General features: G+C 36.5%; 1 protein-coding gene across 3 annotated transcripts in view; it reads right to left on the reverse strand.

The window, feature by feature from the left end:
• The window catches only part of LOC150101453 (deubiquitinase DESI2-like), a 74,046-nt gene that overhangs the window by 23,980 nt on the left and 36,180 nt on the right, over positions 1–13,886 (reverse strand). The gene's annotated exons all lie outside the window — the stretch shown is intronic.

Raw genomic sequence — 13,886 nt, forward strand, 5'->3', positions numbered from 1 at the left:
GCTTTTTAATTTTGCAGGAGGTTTAAAGGTGGCTTTGAGGTTGTATTTTTGTAGTACTCTGTTTATTTTGTCTGATATTCCTTTAATGTAGGGAATGGTTATAGTTTTACTGTAGTCTAGTTTGTCTTTGTTTTTTATTGTAGTTTTGTAGAGAATTTTGTTTATAGTGTTTTAGCTGTATCCATTTTTTGTAAGTTATTACTGATAAGTTTAAATTCGTCTTTCAGTGCCTGTTCATTGGAACAATTCGTCTGAGCTCTGTTTTTTAGTGTGTTGATGACACCTAGTTTTTGTGTTGGGTGGTGGTAGGAGTTTATGTGTATATGTTGTCCCGTATGTGTCGGTTTTCGGTAAACAGTGAAGGAAAGATTGCTCGAGGGAAGACGTGTGACAAGTGTATTTAGAAACGGAAGTGTGTTGTGTTTTTCAATTTCAATTGTGAACTATATGCGTTTGTGTTGTTTGTTTAGGTGGCTAAGGAATGTGTCTAATGTCTGGCGGCCATGGGACCAGATCGCGAAAACATCCTCAATGTATCTAAGCCAGACTTTGGGTTTTAGAGGGGAGAGGAATCTAGGGCAAGTTGCTCAAAATGTTCCATGTAAAAGTTAGCAATGGAGGAGGGGGGGGGGGATAATGGCGAGCCCATGGCTGTGCCTTCTTTTTGTAAGTAGAAGGTGTTTTGCCATACAAAATAACCCGACCATAATACATGCGCAAAAAGCGCCGTGATATCTGGAGGGAATTTGTTCTGTAGGAGAAGGATTGTGTCATTGATTGGGACATTGCGTAAAGAGGGCAGAGACGTCAAAACTGACATCTCTACCCTCTTTACGAATGTCCATTATCAAATTTTGTTTGATGATGTTTATCATTATAAACATCATCAAAGACATTTCCTAATGTAATGTCTTTGATGATGTTTATGAAGTGATGTGTGTTTTTGATATAGGAAGGGGAATGACCTACCAACTCCTTGAGTGTTGCGGCTAATTTTTTGGCTAAGTGATATGTCGGGCTATCAATTCCTTCAACGATAGGTCTTAGCGGGGTGTTTTCTTTGTGAATTTTTGGTAGCCTGTAAATTCTAGAGGAGCGCGCGTAATGAGGGAAGTTTTTTGACTGTATTTTCAGGCCATGTGGTAATTGATTTAAGTAGTTTCTCTGTTTTGTTTTTTGTTCTGTTAGTTGGGTTGTAGTTAACTAATTTGTATGTGTTATTGTCAGAGACCAGCAGATTCATTTTTTCTATATAAGTGGTACGGTTTAAAATGACAGTGGCATTTCCTTTATCGGCTCTGGTTATTACTATGTTCGGATTTGTTTTAAGTGATTTTATCGCTGTTAATTCGTGTATAGTTATGTTGCTTGTTATTGTTTTGTTATGGTTTAAAATGTTCGCAGTTTCTATACGTATTTTGTCTGCTATGTTATTAGGTATGAATCTTAGGCCTCTTTCCATATTACAAATAACTTCAAGTTTGTCTATCATTTTTGGTGCTATAGCAAAATTTAAACCTTTGTTAAGTATAGAGATTTCATCTTTGTTTAGAGCGTGGTTAGATAGGTTAATTATGTTATTGATACCTGTGGGTGATTGGTGGCTCCTGTTGTTTCTTGCTTCTGGTTGGTTGTTGTTGTTCACTGTAGCAAACTTTGAATATGGCGGCTGGTTTTGTCGTTCTTTTAGTCTTTGAAATTTGGAAATTAGGTTTTCTTTCTTCGTTTGTTGGATGTGGTTTGCTGTGTTGTCCGTAATCCTTACTAGGATTATCCAGATATCTGATGCCAGATATCTGATATCTGATGATGTGAAGATCGAAACGTCGGAATAAAAAAAAAAAAGTTTTTTTAACACAGTTGTAAATTCCATAAAATTTTTAAATCGAGTGTCTAAACAACTTTACTGCTGGGCAGAAATTAAGCATAAGGAACCATATCTTAACGGCTGTTAAGATATGGTCCCTCGTGTATTATTTCTAAACAATCGATAACAAAATCAATTTTTTTATACCATCAGAACCATTTGATGATATGGTCATTGGAATGACTGCCAATGCAAAAATTAAGATTTAAAGATCATTTCAAAGTTTTTGAATAATACCACACATGCTTTATTCACTTCTACAACACGTGATGAGGTTGGACAAAACATAAAAATTATGTGTTCTGTATTGATTAGTATTTTAAATGGCTAGTTCAAACAAATCATTTTTCATATTGACCTATAAGAACTGATAGCATTGCTGATGGCTTTGAGAATGATGTGTGTGTAAAGAGGCAGTAAAGCAATTTCAGACTGGCCTAGACAGTACTGCATGAGGTGACTTACTGAGTGGCTGGTGTGTAATCTTGCCTTGCACATCCTACTCTTCTCTCAGACCATGCTTGATCTATGTATTCTTTATAATGGATGGTATGTTCAAAAGCAGCTCTTCTGTATGAAAAACAACATGAGTAAGAACACTGTATTTATGAAAACAAAACAAAAATATCTTGCCTTCCCCTCAAAAAAGCAAAAAATAAATAAAAATAGTGTTAGTGATGTATATCACCAGCATATATAGTCATCCAAACTTCCATATATTTCTAAATGAACCTTAACAAGTGAGATGGCAGTTAGGTTGGCCAAGCATATGTGGTCCCAACCAAGTCTATAAGTTTTAATCTTATAGCAAGCATATGAAATGTCATTAGGTCAACTGTAGATGAATTTTATTTACTGATATGAGATCACCCCTGCCACAACCACTAGCATGCTTACAGGAAACCTTAAGTGGCATGAAAAAGTTTCATGCTAGTCAAAGCAAGGTGTCCAAGATTATCTACCTCTTAGCCTGCACATGTACTAATGTACAATATAGATTATATAAACAAACTTTCTTGATTTTATGTTGGAGGTTTAATGGATTTTTTTTACAACACTCAGAAAGAATTAAATTAGAATTTAATACTCCTATATTTCATCCTAGTCACTAGGACATCTACAGGGATTACAAAAACAATTAATGTAACATGCACACAAAAACTTACAATACTAAGCCCAACCACGTGGGTGACACTAAAGTCCTATCTAGGTGGAGCGCCCTCTATGGGCGGTAGTAGGTGGCCTGGAATGTAAGGTGGGACCTCTGGTGATGAGTGTTTCCCAAATCTTCGGAAGCTTAATGCAACCGTATTTGTTAAGATTTGGTTGGTTTCTGAGAGCTGCTGCTGCTTCTAAGAAAAGTCTCTCTTTCTTGAATTTGCTGTGGTGGAGCATGGTGGTTTTCTTCCATGATACTCTGTGGGTGGTGTCCAAAACATGGTCAGCCAAGCCTGAATGGCCACAGTTGTGTTTAACGATGTACGACTTGTGTTCCTATGTGTGATATGACTTGATCATACCCCCCCCCCCCCTTTGCCTTCTATCCACCAAACTCTGCAGCCCACATGCCATCCTGTCTATCTTCATAATCAACATTGTACATTCCTCGTATAATTTTTGTTTTCCATCTCTGCACCCCTTCTCCAAGGTTCAATGTTCTTGTCAACATTGCTGCAATTCTCTGAGATATCTTCACAGCCTTGCAATATGTCTGCAATCATCCTAAGATCCCTTCCTTCCTTACTTCTTTTAGTATAACTCCACCAAGTGAATATGAAGCATCCAATCTGAGGATTGCAAATTTAAAACCTTACATTTAGTTGCATTAAACCGACATCCCCATACCTTTGTCTGTAGTCCTCTGACAATATCATTGATGTAAAGATTGAACAACAATGGTCAAAGAAATTCATTCATTCATTTCGTATGGTGGTTCAATGGCCATGAGCCCCTTTTACAGGGAGGTATGGCGGCACCAACTCAATCAACCCCTATTTTTTTTTTTTTTTTTTTTTTTTTTTTTTTTTTTTTTTTCGGGGCTCGGGACCGGCATAGCTGACAATTCAGACCTATGGCTGAAGAGATTGTCTTAAGTATTCCTGAATGCATCCGTGTGTGTTCACGGGTCCGGTTTGTCTGCTTGTGGGATGAAAAACCCTGCAGTCCATGCTCAAGACCAGCTAACTTGGCTGTGGCTGAGGAAGATCCTTAAGCTCCTCATGTCGTCGACGGGAATCTAACCTTGGATACTCCTTCCCCAAGCATATGGTTGTGAAGCGCATAGCCACTAGGCTAACCGTGCAGACATCAAAGAAATGAATCCTGTGGAACTCTACTTGTAACCTGGCTGCTCCCTGATACTGCTCTCCCATATACAACTTTCTGATATCTATCAGAGAGCCAAGCAACAATCCAATCCACTAACCTGATATTTAAACCCATAATGCAACTTAAAAATCAACTTGTCATGTGGCACCCTGTCAAATGCCTTGGAAAAAAAAAAAAATCACAGTATATGCCTTATTTTTATAAGGCATACCTGTGGTGCTATGCCTTATAACTGTAATTATAAGGCATTATAATTGTAATCTTCTATTGTAAAAGGTAAACAGATTACTTAAACAAGAGTACCCTTGAACAAATCCATGCTGGTCTTCATAAATAATATTACCCTCATCGCTCAATTCTGTATATGAGTTCTTACCAATTTCTCCAAAATCTAACAACTACAGAAGAAATACAAACAGGCATATAGTTTGATACTGCCATTCTACAACCACCCTTATATAATGGTACTATCTAACCCTCCTTTCTCTCTAGCAACCTGCCCCATTACAAGATTTTCATTAAACAGCCAAGTTAAAGGCACAGTCAGTTCCACAGCATATTCCCTCAAAACATGTGGTGAAATTCCATCTAGTATTCCTGCCTTATTGACATTTAGTATAGTCAGTATTTGGAATACACCCTCTTCATTCACTTCTAAAACTTCACCACTCATTATCCTTCTAGGAATAAAGCCTGCAGTACCAGGATGGAACACTAATAAAGTGATCATTAAATAGCTCAACTATGTCACCTGATTCCCATTTCCATCCTGCAAGATAATCCATCCACTGTCATTTTTCCTCCTACTTGCCACATAGCAAAAAAATTCCTTGGGATTCTCCTTAGATTGCAATGCCAGTCTCCTCTCATATTCTAATTTTTCCCTCCTTACAATACTAGTCACTTTTTTAGCCTGAGCATTTCTTAGCCTCATGCAACTGTTCTCCACCACTCTCTTTACATGCGTTCCATAAGTACTTTTTTCTTCTACAATCCAACTTTTATTCCTTTTGTCATCCATTTGACACCAAATTGCCTTCATTTCTTCCCTCAAGGTATACAATCTGTCAATGCTATCAACAATATTTTCTTAAGTATTTCCCATTTATTTTTTACATAATCTGGAAACCCAGTTCTCCAGACCAAACATGGAACTTTATCAATTACTTCACACCTCCATTAAACAGCCATGCAGTTCTGCAATACTGTTTCTCAGCCATTGCTTCCTTCTGTATGACAATGACTTATTCCAGGTGACTACCAATTCAATAAACAGTTTTAGAAATTTTTTTTACTTGGTTCTAAATTAAAGATGCCAGGACACTAGGGTAATTAATATGAAATCATCAACTTGTATATACAAGTAGCTTAGTCATGAAAATACTTACTGTATAATCTTTGTTTACTTATACGTGCATAAAGGATAAACTAAGAATATAATTTCTTGGTATCTCTAATTTAATTTATAACCAAGTGAAAAAACTTTCAACAACTAACTGTGATCCAGAGTATTTTAATAATAAGGAGTGATACCTTTTCACTATTTGCATATCAGAAATATATGAATTCCACACCCCTTTAACCTTGGTATCCCTTCTGGGGTACACTGGGCTCACACTAATGGAAGCGGTTCTGCTTGGTGGTTGGCCTTTGCCTCTGGGTGGAGCCACCTCTAAGGTTCCTGTCCTGGAGTGATGAGTTTAGTAGTGATCCTTGAGGGTCATTGAATGAGATATCTTGTAGATCACTCAGACTTTTTGGAGAAGTATCCCTGCACTTTAACATACCTTAATAACAGTCTGAGTAATGGCCTTCCCACAATGCTTAGCATTATACACACCCAAAAGGATGTGTGCTTTGCATTATTGAATATTAAGGCAATTAATGTGAAGTCATCAGCCTCTATATACAAGTAGCTTTGTGAAAATACTTCATGTGCAAACTTTGCTTACATTTGGATAAAGCATTAATCAAGAATATAATTTCTTGTAATCTTTAATTTAATTCAATATATATAGTTTTGGTGATGATAGTGTACTATACCTTGTCATTTGGTCAATCTAGCTCTACACAATTATCATGGAAAAGAACAACTTCTAAATTCTGATTTTCACACCATTCTTCAATGGTGTGAAATCTTGTAATCTTGTAACTTTCAACACTAGCAAAAGATCTCTGCTTTATTTTCCACAACATTTTTTTTGGTCTTGCTTTTGACAATATACAAATCTCCAGATAAAAAGATTTCTCTTCTTGGGATTATTCTAACTTCAAGCCTCTCTTGGCATGAACAAATTACAACTATTGCTTCTTTGACATCCAAAAAAATTAGGATTTTAATTATGCTTAATGCATTACTCTACCTCCCAACAGCTATTAACCCTATTCAAATCCCAACATTTAATACTGCTCTGACATGATTAATGACCCATCTCTTACACTCCACCGACATTCACAGATGCATTTAGTTTCTGCTTCATGCATCTTTTATAAATACTTTCATAGTAATTGTTGATCTGTAGTAGCATCAGTAATTCCCCTGCTCTCTACTAAATCCATTGAAATGCCTGCAGCAATCATCCAATATAGCTTCACAGTTTTCAATTCCCAACTCACAGAACAAATTTCTCTTCCTCCTCTTTCATTATACTGCTGTTCTCTGAAATAGCCCCCCCCCTCAAAAAAAAACATGTTTCCAAAGGAACGCAAGACACAGGTCTTCAAATCAAATGTGAAGAAATTTCTTCTTTTCTTCTTTCATGTATGGGATCAACATAAAACACAACAAAGGGAAAAAATACATAGAACCCTACAGTATAACCATACATCGCTTTCCAATACCTGTCAGTCAGACATTCTTCAATATAAATGAGCAGTGATATTAGAAATACATCCTCATTTTACAGTTAAATAATTACATTTAAAACTTAAATGTTTCACAACTGACTAGAAAAGCTTATGAGAATTGTTGGAACACCCATCCTATTCCTCAGATTTGGATCCCTCTAAAATCTACAATTTTCCTCCAAATCAGTCTGTTACTTGTCAAGACTCCAACATTATCACATCTTATATTTCTATCGTCTAAGCCACTTTGTACCATATCAATCCATCTATATCTTCCTCTGGGTCGTTTTGCTGCCAACCTGGCAGAGAACACTTGTTTTGCTAATCTTTCTTCGCCCATTCTGTTTAAGTGACCATACCACCTGAGATTAGCTCTGCTAAAGCATTCCTGGATGCTGACAATGTCAACTTCTTTCCTAATATCCTCATTTTTAATATGATATTGCCATTGATGCCATCTGTTCACACCTATAATCTTTCTCAGGACTCTCATATCTGCAGTACTTTTTGGTCAAGTGTTGTACTTCTGATCTAGCTCTCAGATCCATAAGTTAAAACTGGTTTGAACACTGTCTTGTATACAGCTAATTTAGTGTTCCAACTAATTTCTCTCTTATTCCATATGAATTTATTCAATTGACTTCCCACATACCAGCTTTGCTGATTCTATTGTCTATTTCTATATTTAATTTACCATCTTCAGTAAAAAATCACGCCTAAGTAGGCATGTTCCACAGATTCTCCATTCACAACACACTTGACATTTTCAATGATTCTGTCTATTTTCATTGTCTTTGTCTTTTTATTGCTGACCTTCATACCATATCTATTACAACTTTTATTCAATTTAGTCAGATAATCTTGCAGACTTGTAACATATTTATTTAGAAGTATAACATCATCCACATAAAGCAAAGAGCTGACATTAACATCTCCAATTTTGATATCATGTTTAATACCACTTTCCTTCATAATGTGATACTTATAAATAATGAATAATAGAGGGGATAATGTACATCCTTGTCTCACACCAGATTTAACATTAAACCATCTTCCTGTACTTCCTTCAATTCTAACTGCTGACTTACAACTCAAATACAGACTAAGTATTGCTTGATATAATGCCCCATTGACACCATATAACTGCGTACTGAATAGCATCTCTCTTGGCACCTTGTCATATGCCTTTTCCAGATCGACAAAACTTAAATACAGATCTTTGTTATATTCCCATGCTTTTTCAACTATTTGTCGTAAAGTGAAGATCTGATCTTGACAGCCTCTATTGGCCTCAATCCAGCTTGTTCTTCACCAAGCTTCTCTTCCACAACCCTTCTCAACCGTTTCTCAAGTATACTTGCACAGATCTTGCCAGGAACACTCAGTAGGGAAATACCTCTAATTCTCACATTCAGTTTTATTTCCCTTTTTATATATGGGTACTATGAGAGCTCTACTCCAATCATCGGGAATTCGTCCCTCTGTCCAAGCTTTCTGAACTACGCAGTGCAGCCACTGTGAGACTTTTATACCACCAAGCTTCAGCATTTCTGGTCAAATATCATCTATTCCTACTGCCTTTCCACATTTCAAGCCTTTGATGGCTTTTTCTACTTCAAGTATGGATATGTATTCTTGACCACATGCCTGGTCAGTATTTTTTACCACTGTGCTGTCATCACTGCTTGTTTCATTTAGCAGTTTTTCAAAGTAATTACTCCATACTTCAAGGATATCTTTTTCTCCTGTTTTCATGTCGCCTTTATCATCTCTAACTCCTTTTACAGCACTTTCCTCCATTCCTAAGCTTCTTCAACAACCTCCAGAATATTTTGCCACCTTCTTGATATTTATTTTTATATTCTTGCCAAAGTCCTCCCATGACTTTTGTTTAGCTAATTTTACACAGTGTTTAGCTTTCTTACATTTGTCTCTGTATTCTGTAAGAGTAAAAGCTGACTTATTTTCCAGGAACTTTTGATATGCTTTCTTCTTTTCCTTCACTGCCTCTTTAACTTCCTGTGTCCACCAGGGAGTTCTGATTTTTTTATCCTTGCACACAACCTCACCACATGCCTCTCTGGCAGAATCAATCAATGTTTCCTTCAGAGTTTGCCACTGAATCTCCAAGGTTTGATTCCTGTTCTCAAACTCTTTCATTGTTTTCTTTAATAATCTTTGTATACAGTTCGCATCTGAGAGCTGCTCAACTTTTATTCACTTTAAAACTTTCTTAAATGTAATTCTTTTCAACATGAAATTCAATTTTATCCTGCTCAAGACTAAATAGTGATCACTTCCAATTTCAAATCCTCTGTACACTCTGGTGTCCTGCACCAGGGAGAAAACATCACTAACAACAATAACATAGTCAATGAGACTTTTCTTATTCCTCGCCATTTCTCTCCATGTGAATTTGTGCACATTTTTATGTTGGAACATGGGGTCAGTAATAACCAGTCCATATTCTGAGCAAAAATCCAACAGGTATTTGCCATTATTATTAGCTTTTCTCCAAATTTTCCCAAAATATTTTTGTATGTCTCACAATCATTTCCTACTCTGCTATTTAGATCCCCAACAAGGACCAACTTTTCCTTTTTCATTGTGTCAGTTGCTTTTTCTAAAGCTTCAAAAAATTCATCCACTTCTACCTTAGTAGAACCTTCTGTGGGACCATAGGCACAAATAAGTCTTATTGTCCAGTTTCCCCATTCTCATATTTTCCCACATTACTCTACTTGAGGAGACTGACTGCCATTCAAGAAGATTGGCCTCGTATTTTGTGTTGAATACTATGGCTACTCCTTCTTTTCTTTGATTGTCATTGCCTGAATATAACATTTTGTATTTATTGCTCAGAAAGATCTCAACAGTTTTTGTCTTTTTTGTTTCAGTCACCCCTATTATGTTGATCTGGTACTTATCTAATTCCTCAGCTAGCTCCATTTCTTTGCATTCAGGCTTCTTATGTTGATAGTACCGATCTTTAACTCTGGTGATGTTGAGTTGGGGTTTGTTTTCAGATTTGTTCCAGTAGCTGACTTTTCGCTATTCACCCTGGTTCCCTGGCAAAAACAACGGGGGCCTTGTTTAACCGGGCAACGCCCCAGCCGGCATGAAATTTTGTCATGTTGTACCATCATTTTTTATTTTGGTTTAACCAATTAGAATACAATTTGGTTGGCTAAATCCCAAGTTGCAAGCCCATCATCAGTATCCAAGTAGATACCCAACAGGGTGCACCACGAGAAGGTGAGGATTGAACATTAGGTCAGAAGCCCTGGTTGGTTCTCCGCATTCCTTTAAAGGCTATGTGGAGGTCTTCTCTCAGTTATACAGCTTTGACCCTTAAGCACCCCTATTTTTTTAAGTTGGTTGTTTAAATGTACTAAACATGTATTCAGTTAAGTGTCTAGGCCATGAGGTCAAGCAGAAAAACAGTGCAGTATAGATCCAATAGATTACAATAAAAAAAAATGAGTAATCTTCTTAAAGCGTCATCTACACATCAGATTACAGACTGGGATCCTATCAAATCTAAAAAGAAAGAAGTGAATACATTATAAAAGAAACTAGATATTGGCTCCAAAGAAATTATCAAAAAGCTAAAATCTTATCATGTCAAATTATCTCAGATATATGTGATGCCTAAAATTCACAAACTATTTCCTCCTGTTATCCAATAGTTGATAGCACAGAACCTCACCTACAAACTGGTGAAACATTCATCCAAATCACTTCCCTCTCTCACAAGCAAGTTTCCCTCATTTATTGAATTATAAAAACTTTAAAACATTATAAAAAATTGTAATCCTGATAGATTCTGTCATTATAGTAGACAATGACATTATTTCATTGTGTTCCAATGTTCTTTTGAAAGAAACTTAATCTGATTAAGGCACATTTTTCCTCTGACATTCTTGAATTATTTAGATATTTATCATTTATTATGGTTTATTTTTCATGGAAAGGAAAAAATACAAAGAGCTAGATGTGAATGCAATGGGTACCACTCTTTCTTCCCCACTAGTCAGTTTCTATATGGAACATTTGCATAACCAAGCACTCCACATGGCTACATATCAGCATTGTTTGGATACTCTATGTAGATGATTTGCTATTTGACCTCATGATTAGATATATTTTTAGCCTACTTAAACAGCTAATATCCGAAAATGCATTTCACAATAGAAAAAGAAAATAACAATTGCTTCCCACCTTTATAGACACATATTAGTGACACAACTACCACGATTCATTACCCTTTTCTGTTTATAGAAAACTCATGCATACAAGAGGATATTTACAGAAGCAATTAAACCACCATCTATTTCAACATTATAGCATCCTCAAAACACACAGAGAGCCGGGGCTATTTGTTCAAATGATACACCCTTGAAAATGAGCTTCAGTACTTTCACAATACTTTTTAGCCTTTGCTATAATCCTTATAAAAGAAATAAAATACTCAATGCCCCTCCCCCATCCTCCCTGCAGCCAAAAGACAAGATCGTAGCAAAACTATACTTATCCATTAATGTTGAGAGTACATTGGAAAACACAGCTGATGTTCTTCACAAATCTCCATGCCACTTTTAAACTGCTCATTCAGCTAGCTGTCTTCATCCATTCTATTATGAATCAACTTCATCCATATGCACATCCTGGAGTATATATATAAAGTTTGTTGTGTCTACAGCATAGCCTACTTTGCACAGACTGGAGGATCTGCTAGAATTCACCTTGAAAAACACAAAAATTACATCTGTAATCATCTACAAGCGAAGTCAGGACCAGCAGACTATGCTCTGGATATTCCTTCACACAGAATTAAACATAAGAAACCATCTGTCCAACCCAGAAGTCATTATAGGTTTGAGAGATTATTTTAGAATCAGCATTGGTTGGCAATGAAGCACTATCCCAACCAAGTATATCTACACTAATTAGCCAGAGATCTGGGAGACATCATTCTGAGACCAAATATAGCCTCCAAATTAACTTTATGGTTATCTGACACTCCTCCAAATTAACCACACCCTCTATCCAAAAAGAAACTAAACTTCTCGAAAATAGAAGAAACTAGTGGCGCCATCTCTTGTATCTTTTTGTTGTTGAAAGCGGCAACCTTCATTAGTGCTGTGTCAACTGTTTATGACATTTGTTTGATTAGAAGCTAAGTTATAGTGCCAAGAGTGACATTGTGTTTTGATGAACAGTCGGAAAATGAGTTTCAAACAGAGTGCTGCAATTGACTTTTGTGTTAAACTTGGTAAAAGTTTTACCAAAACGCATCAAATGCTTCAAAAAGCATATGGTGATGAATGGTTATCCTGTACTCAAGTTTACGAGTGGTTTAAGCGATTTCAAAATAGTCGTGAGATGCTTGAGGACGATGAAAAGCCGGGCCATCCAAAAACTGGACAGAGCGAAGTTAACATCCAAAAAAGTACATGATTTCATTAAAGAAAACCCCAAATTGTCTGCAAGATTGATTGAAAATGAATTGGGGATTCCAAAATCAACTGCGCACAACATTTTGACCGAGAATTTGGGCCTTCGTAATTGAATTCGTGATTTGTTCCCCACAAGTTGACCGATGACCAAAAAATGTATTGAATTGAACACTGCAAGGACCTCATTAAAACCGCTTGTATGGACTCAAACTTCCTTTAAACAATCGTTACCGGTGACAAAACTTGGTGTTTTGAGTACGAACCCAAAACAAAGCACCAGAGCGCTGAGTGTAAACCACCAGAAGAGGGGCATCCGAAAAAAAGTCGCTTGGAGAAGTCAAAAGTAAAGACAATGCTGATTTGTTTCTATGATTCCAAGGGGATCAATCCACAAAGAACTCGTTCCACCTGGCCAACCAGTCAATTTTATCTCGAAGTTTTGAAGCGATTGATAGCGAGAAATCATCACGTACGGCATGAATATCGTGATGCAGGCAGCTATCACTTTTGCACGATAATGCACCATCTCATTGTTCGAACATTGTGAGACAGTTTTTGAGCAAAAACCAAGTTTATGTGTTGGATCACTCGCTGTATTCACCTGATTTAGCACCCTGTGACTTCTTTCTCTTCACCCGACTTCATTTGTTGATGAAAGGAAAGCAATATGACATCATTGAAAACGTTCAAGCGGCAGTAACAACGACCCTCAAAAGTATCCCAAGGCATCCTGCCTTGTTAAGACATTAGTTCTTTTTTCAGTTATAATCATATACACCATCTGTCCAAAAAGAAACTGAACTTTTGATAGAAAATTAAACACAGGCCAATTATAATTATTCAAATAATTTATTTCAATTAATATACTCTCAGATTTCAATCAAGTCTCTCAGCTTTGATACTGCGTTTGGCATGGTCAATTAATTCGTTAAATGAGTTGTTTATATCGGTTTTTGGGATACTGTTGAGTGCTATATGCTTATCACAGTTATAACTTGTGTTCTGACGATGATGCATGAATGTTGCTGGCAGTCTTCTTTTGAGAGCAATCAGTACTACATGCAATTGGTCTGGATCTCTGAATGTCATCAATTCTGTCCTTTGAACTACAATTTTATCTTTGGGGAAAAAAAAAAAAAAAAAAAAAAAAAAAAAAAAAAAAAAAAAAACAGTGAGTCAGGTAGTGAAGACTACTGTTATGTTGTTCTCCACTATGACAATGCTGCTGCACTCTGCAATATCTGTGCGCAAACATTTTTGGCAAGAATACCCAATTCTGTTTATGCCATTTTCTGTTATTTTTCAGAAATATCATTCCTGAAATACTCAAGTAATACAATTAGTTTAGGCACTGTATATTACTGTGCCTAATCACCTTGACTTGT

Source organism: Typopeltis vanoorti, chromosome 11 (assembly GCF_054136105.1).
Source record: "Typopeltis vanoorti isolate ZY-2024b chromosome 11, IOZ_Tvanoo_1.0, whole genome shotgun sequence".
Taxonomy (NCBI): domain Eukaryota; kingdom Metazoa; phylum Arthropoda; class Arachnida; order Uropygi; family Thelyphonidae; genus Typopeltis; species Typopeltis vanoorti.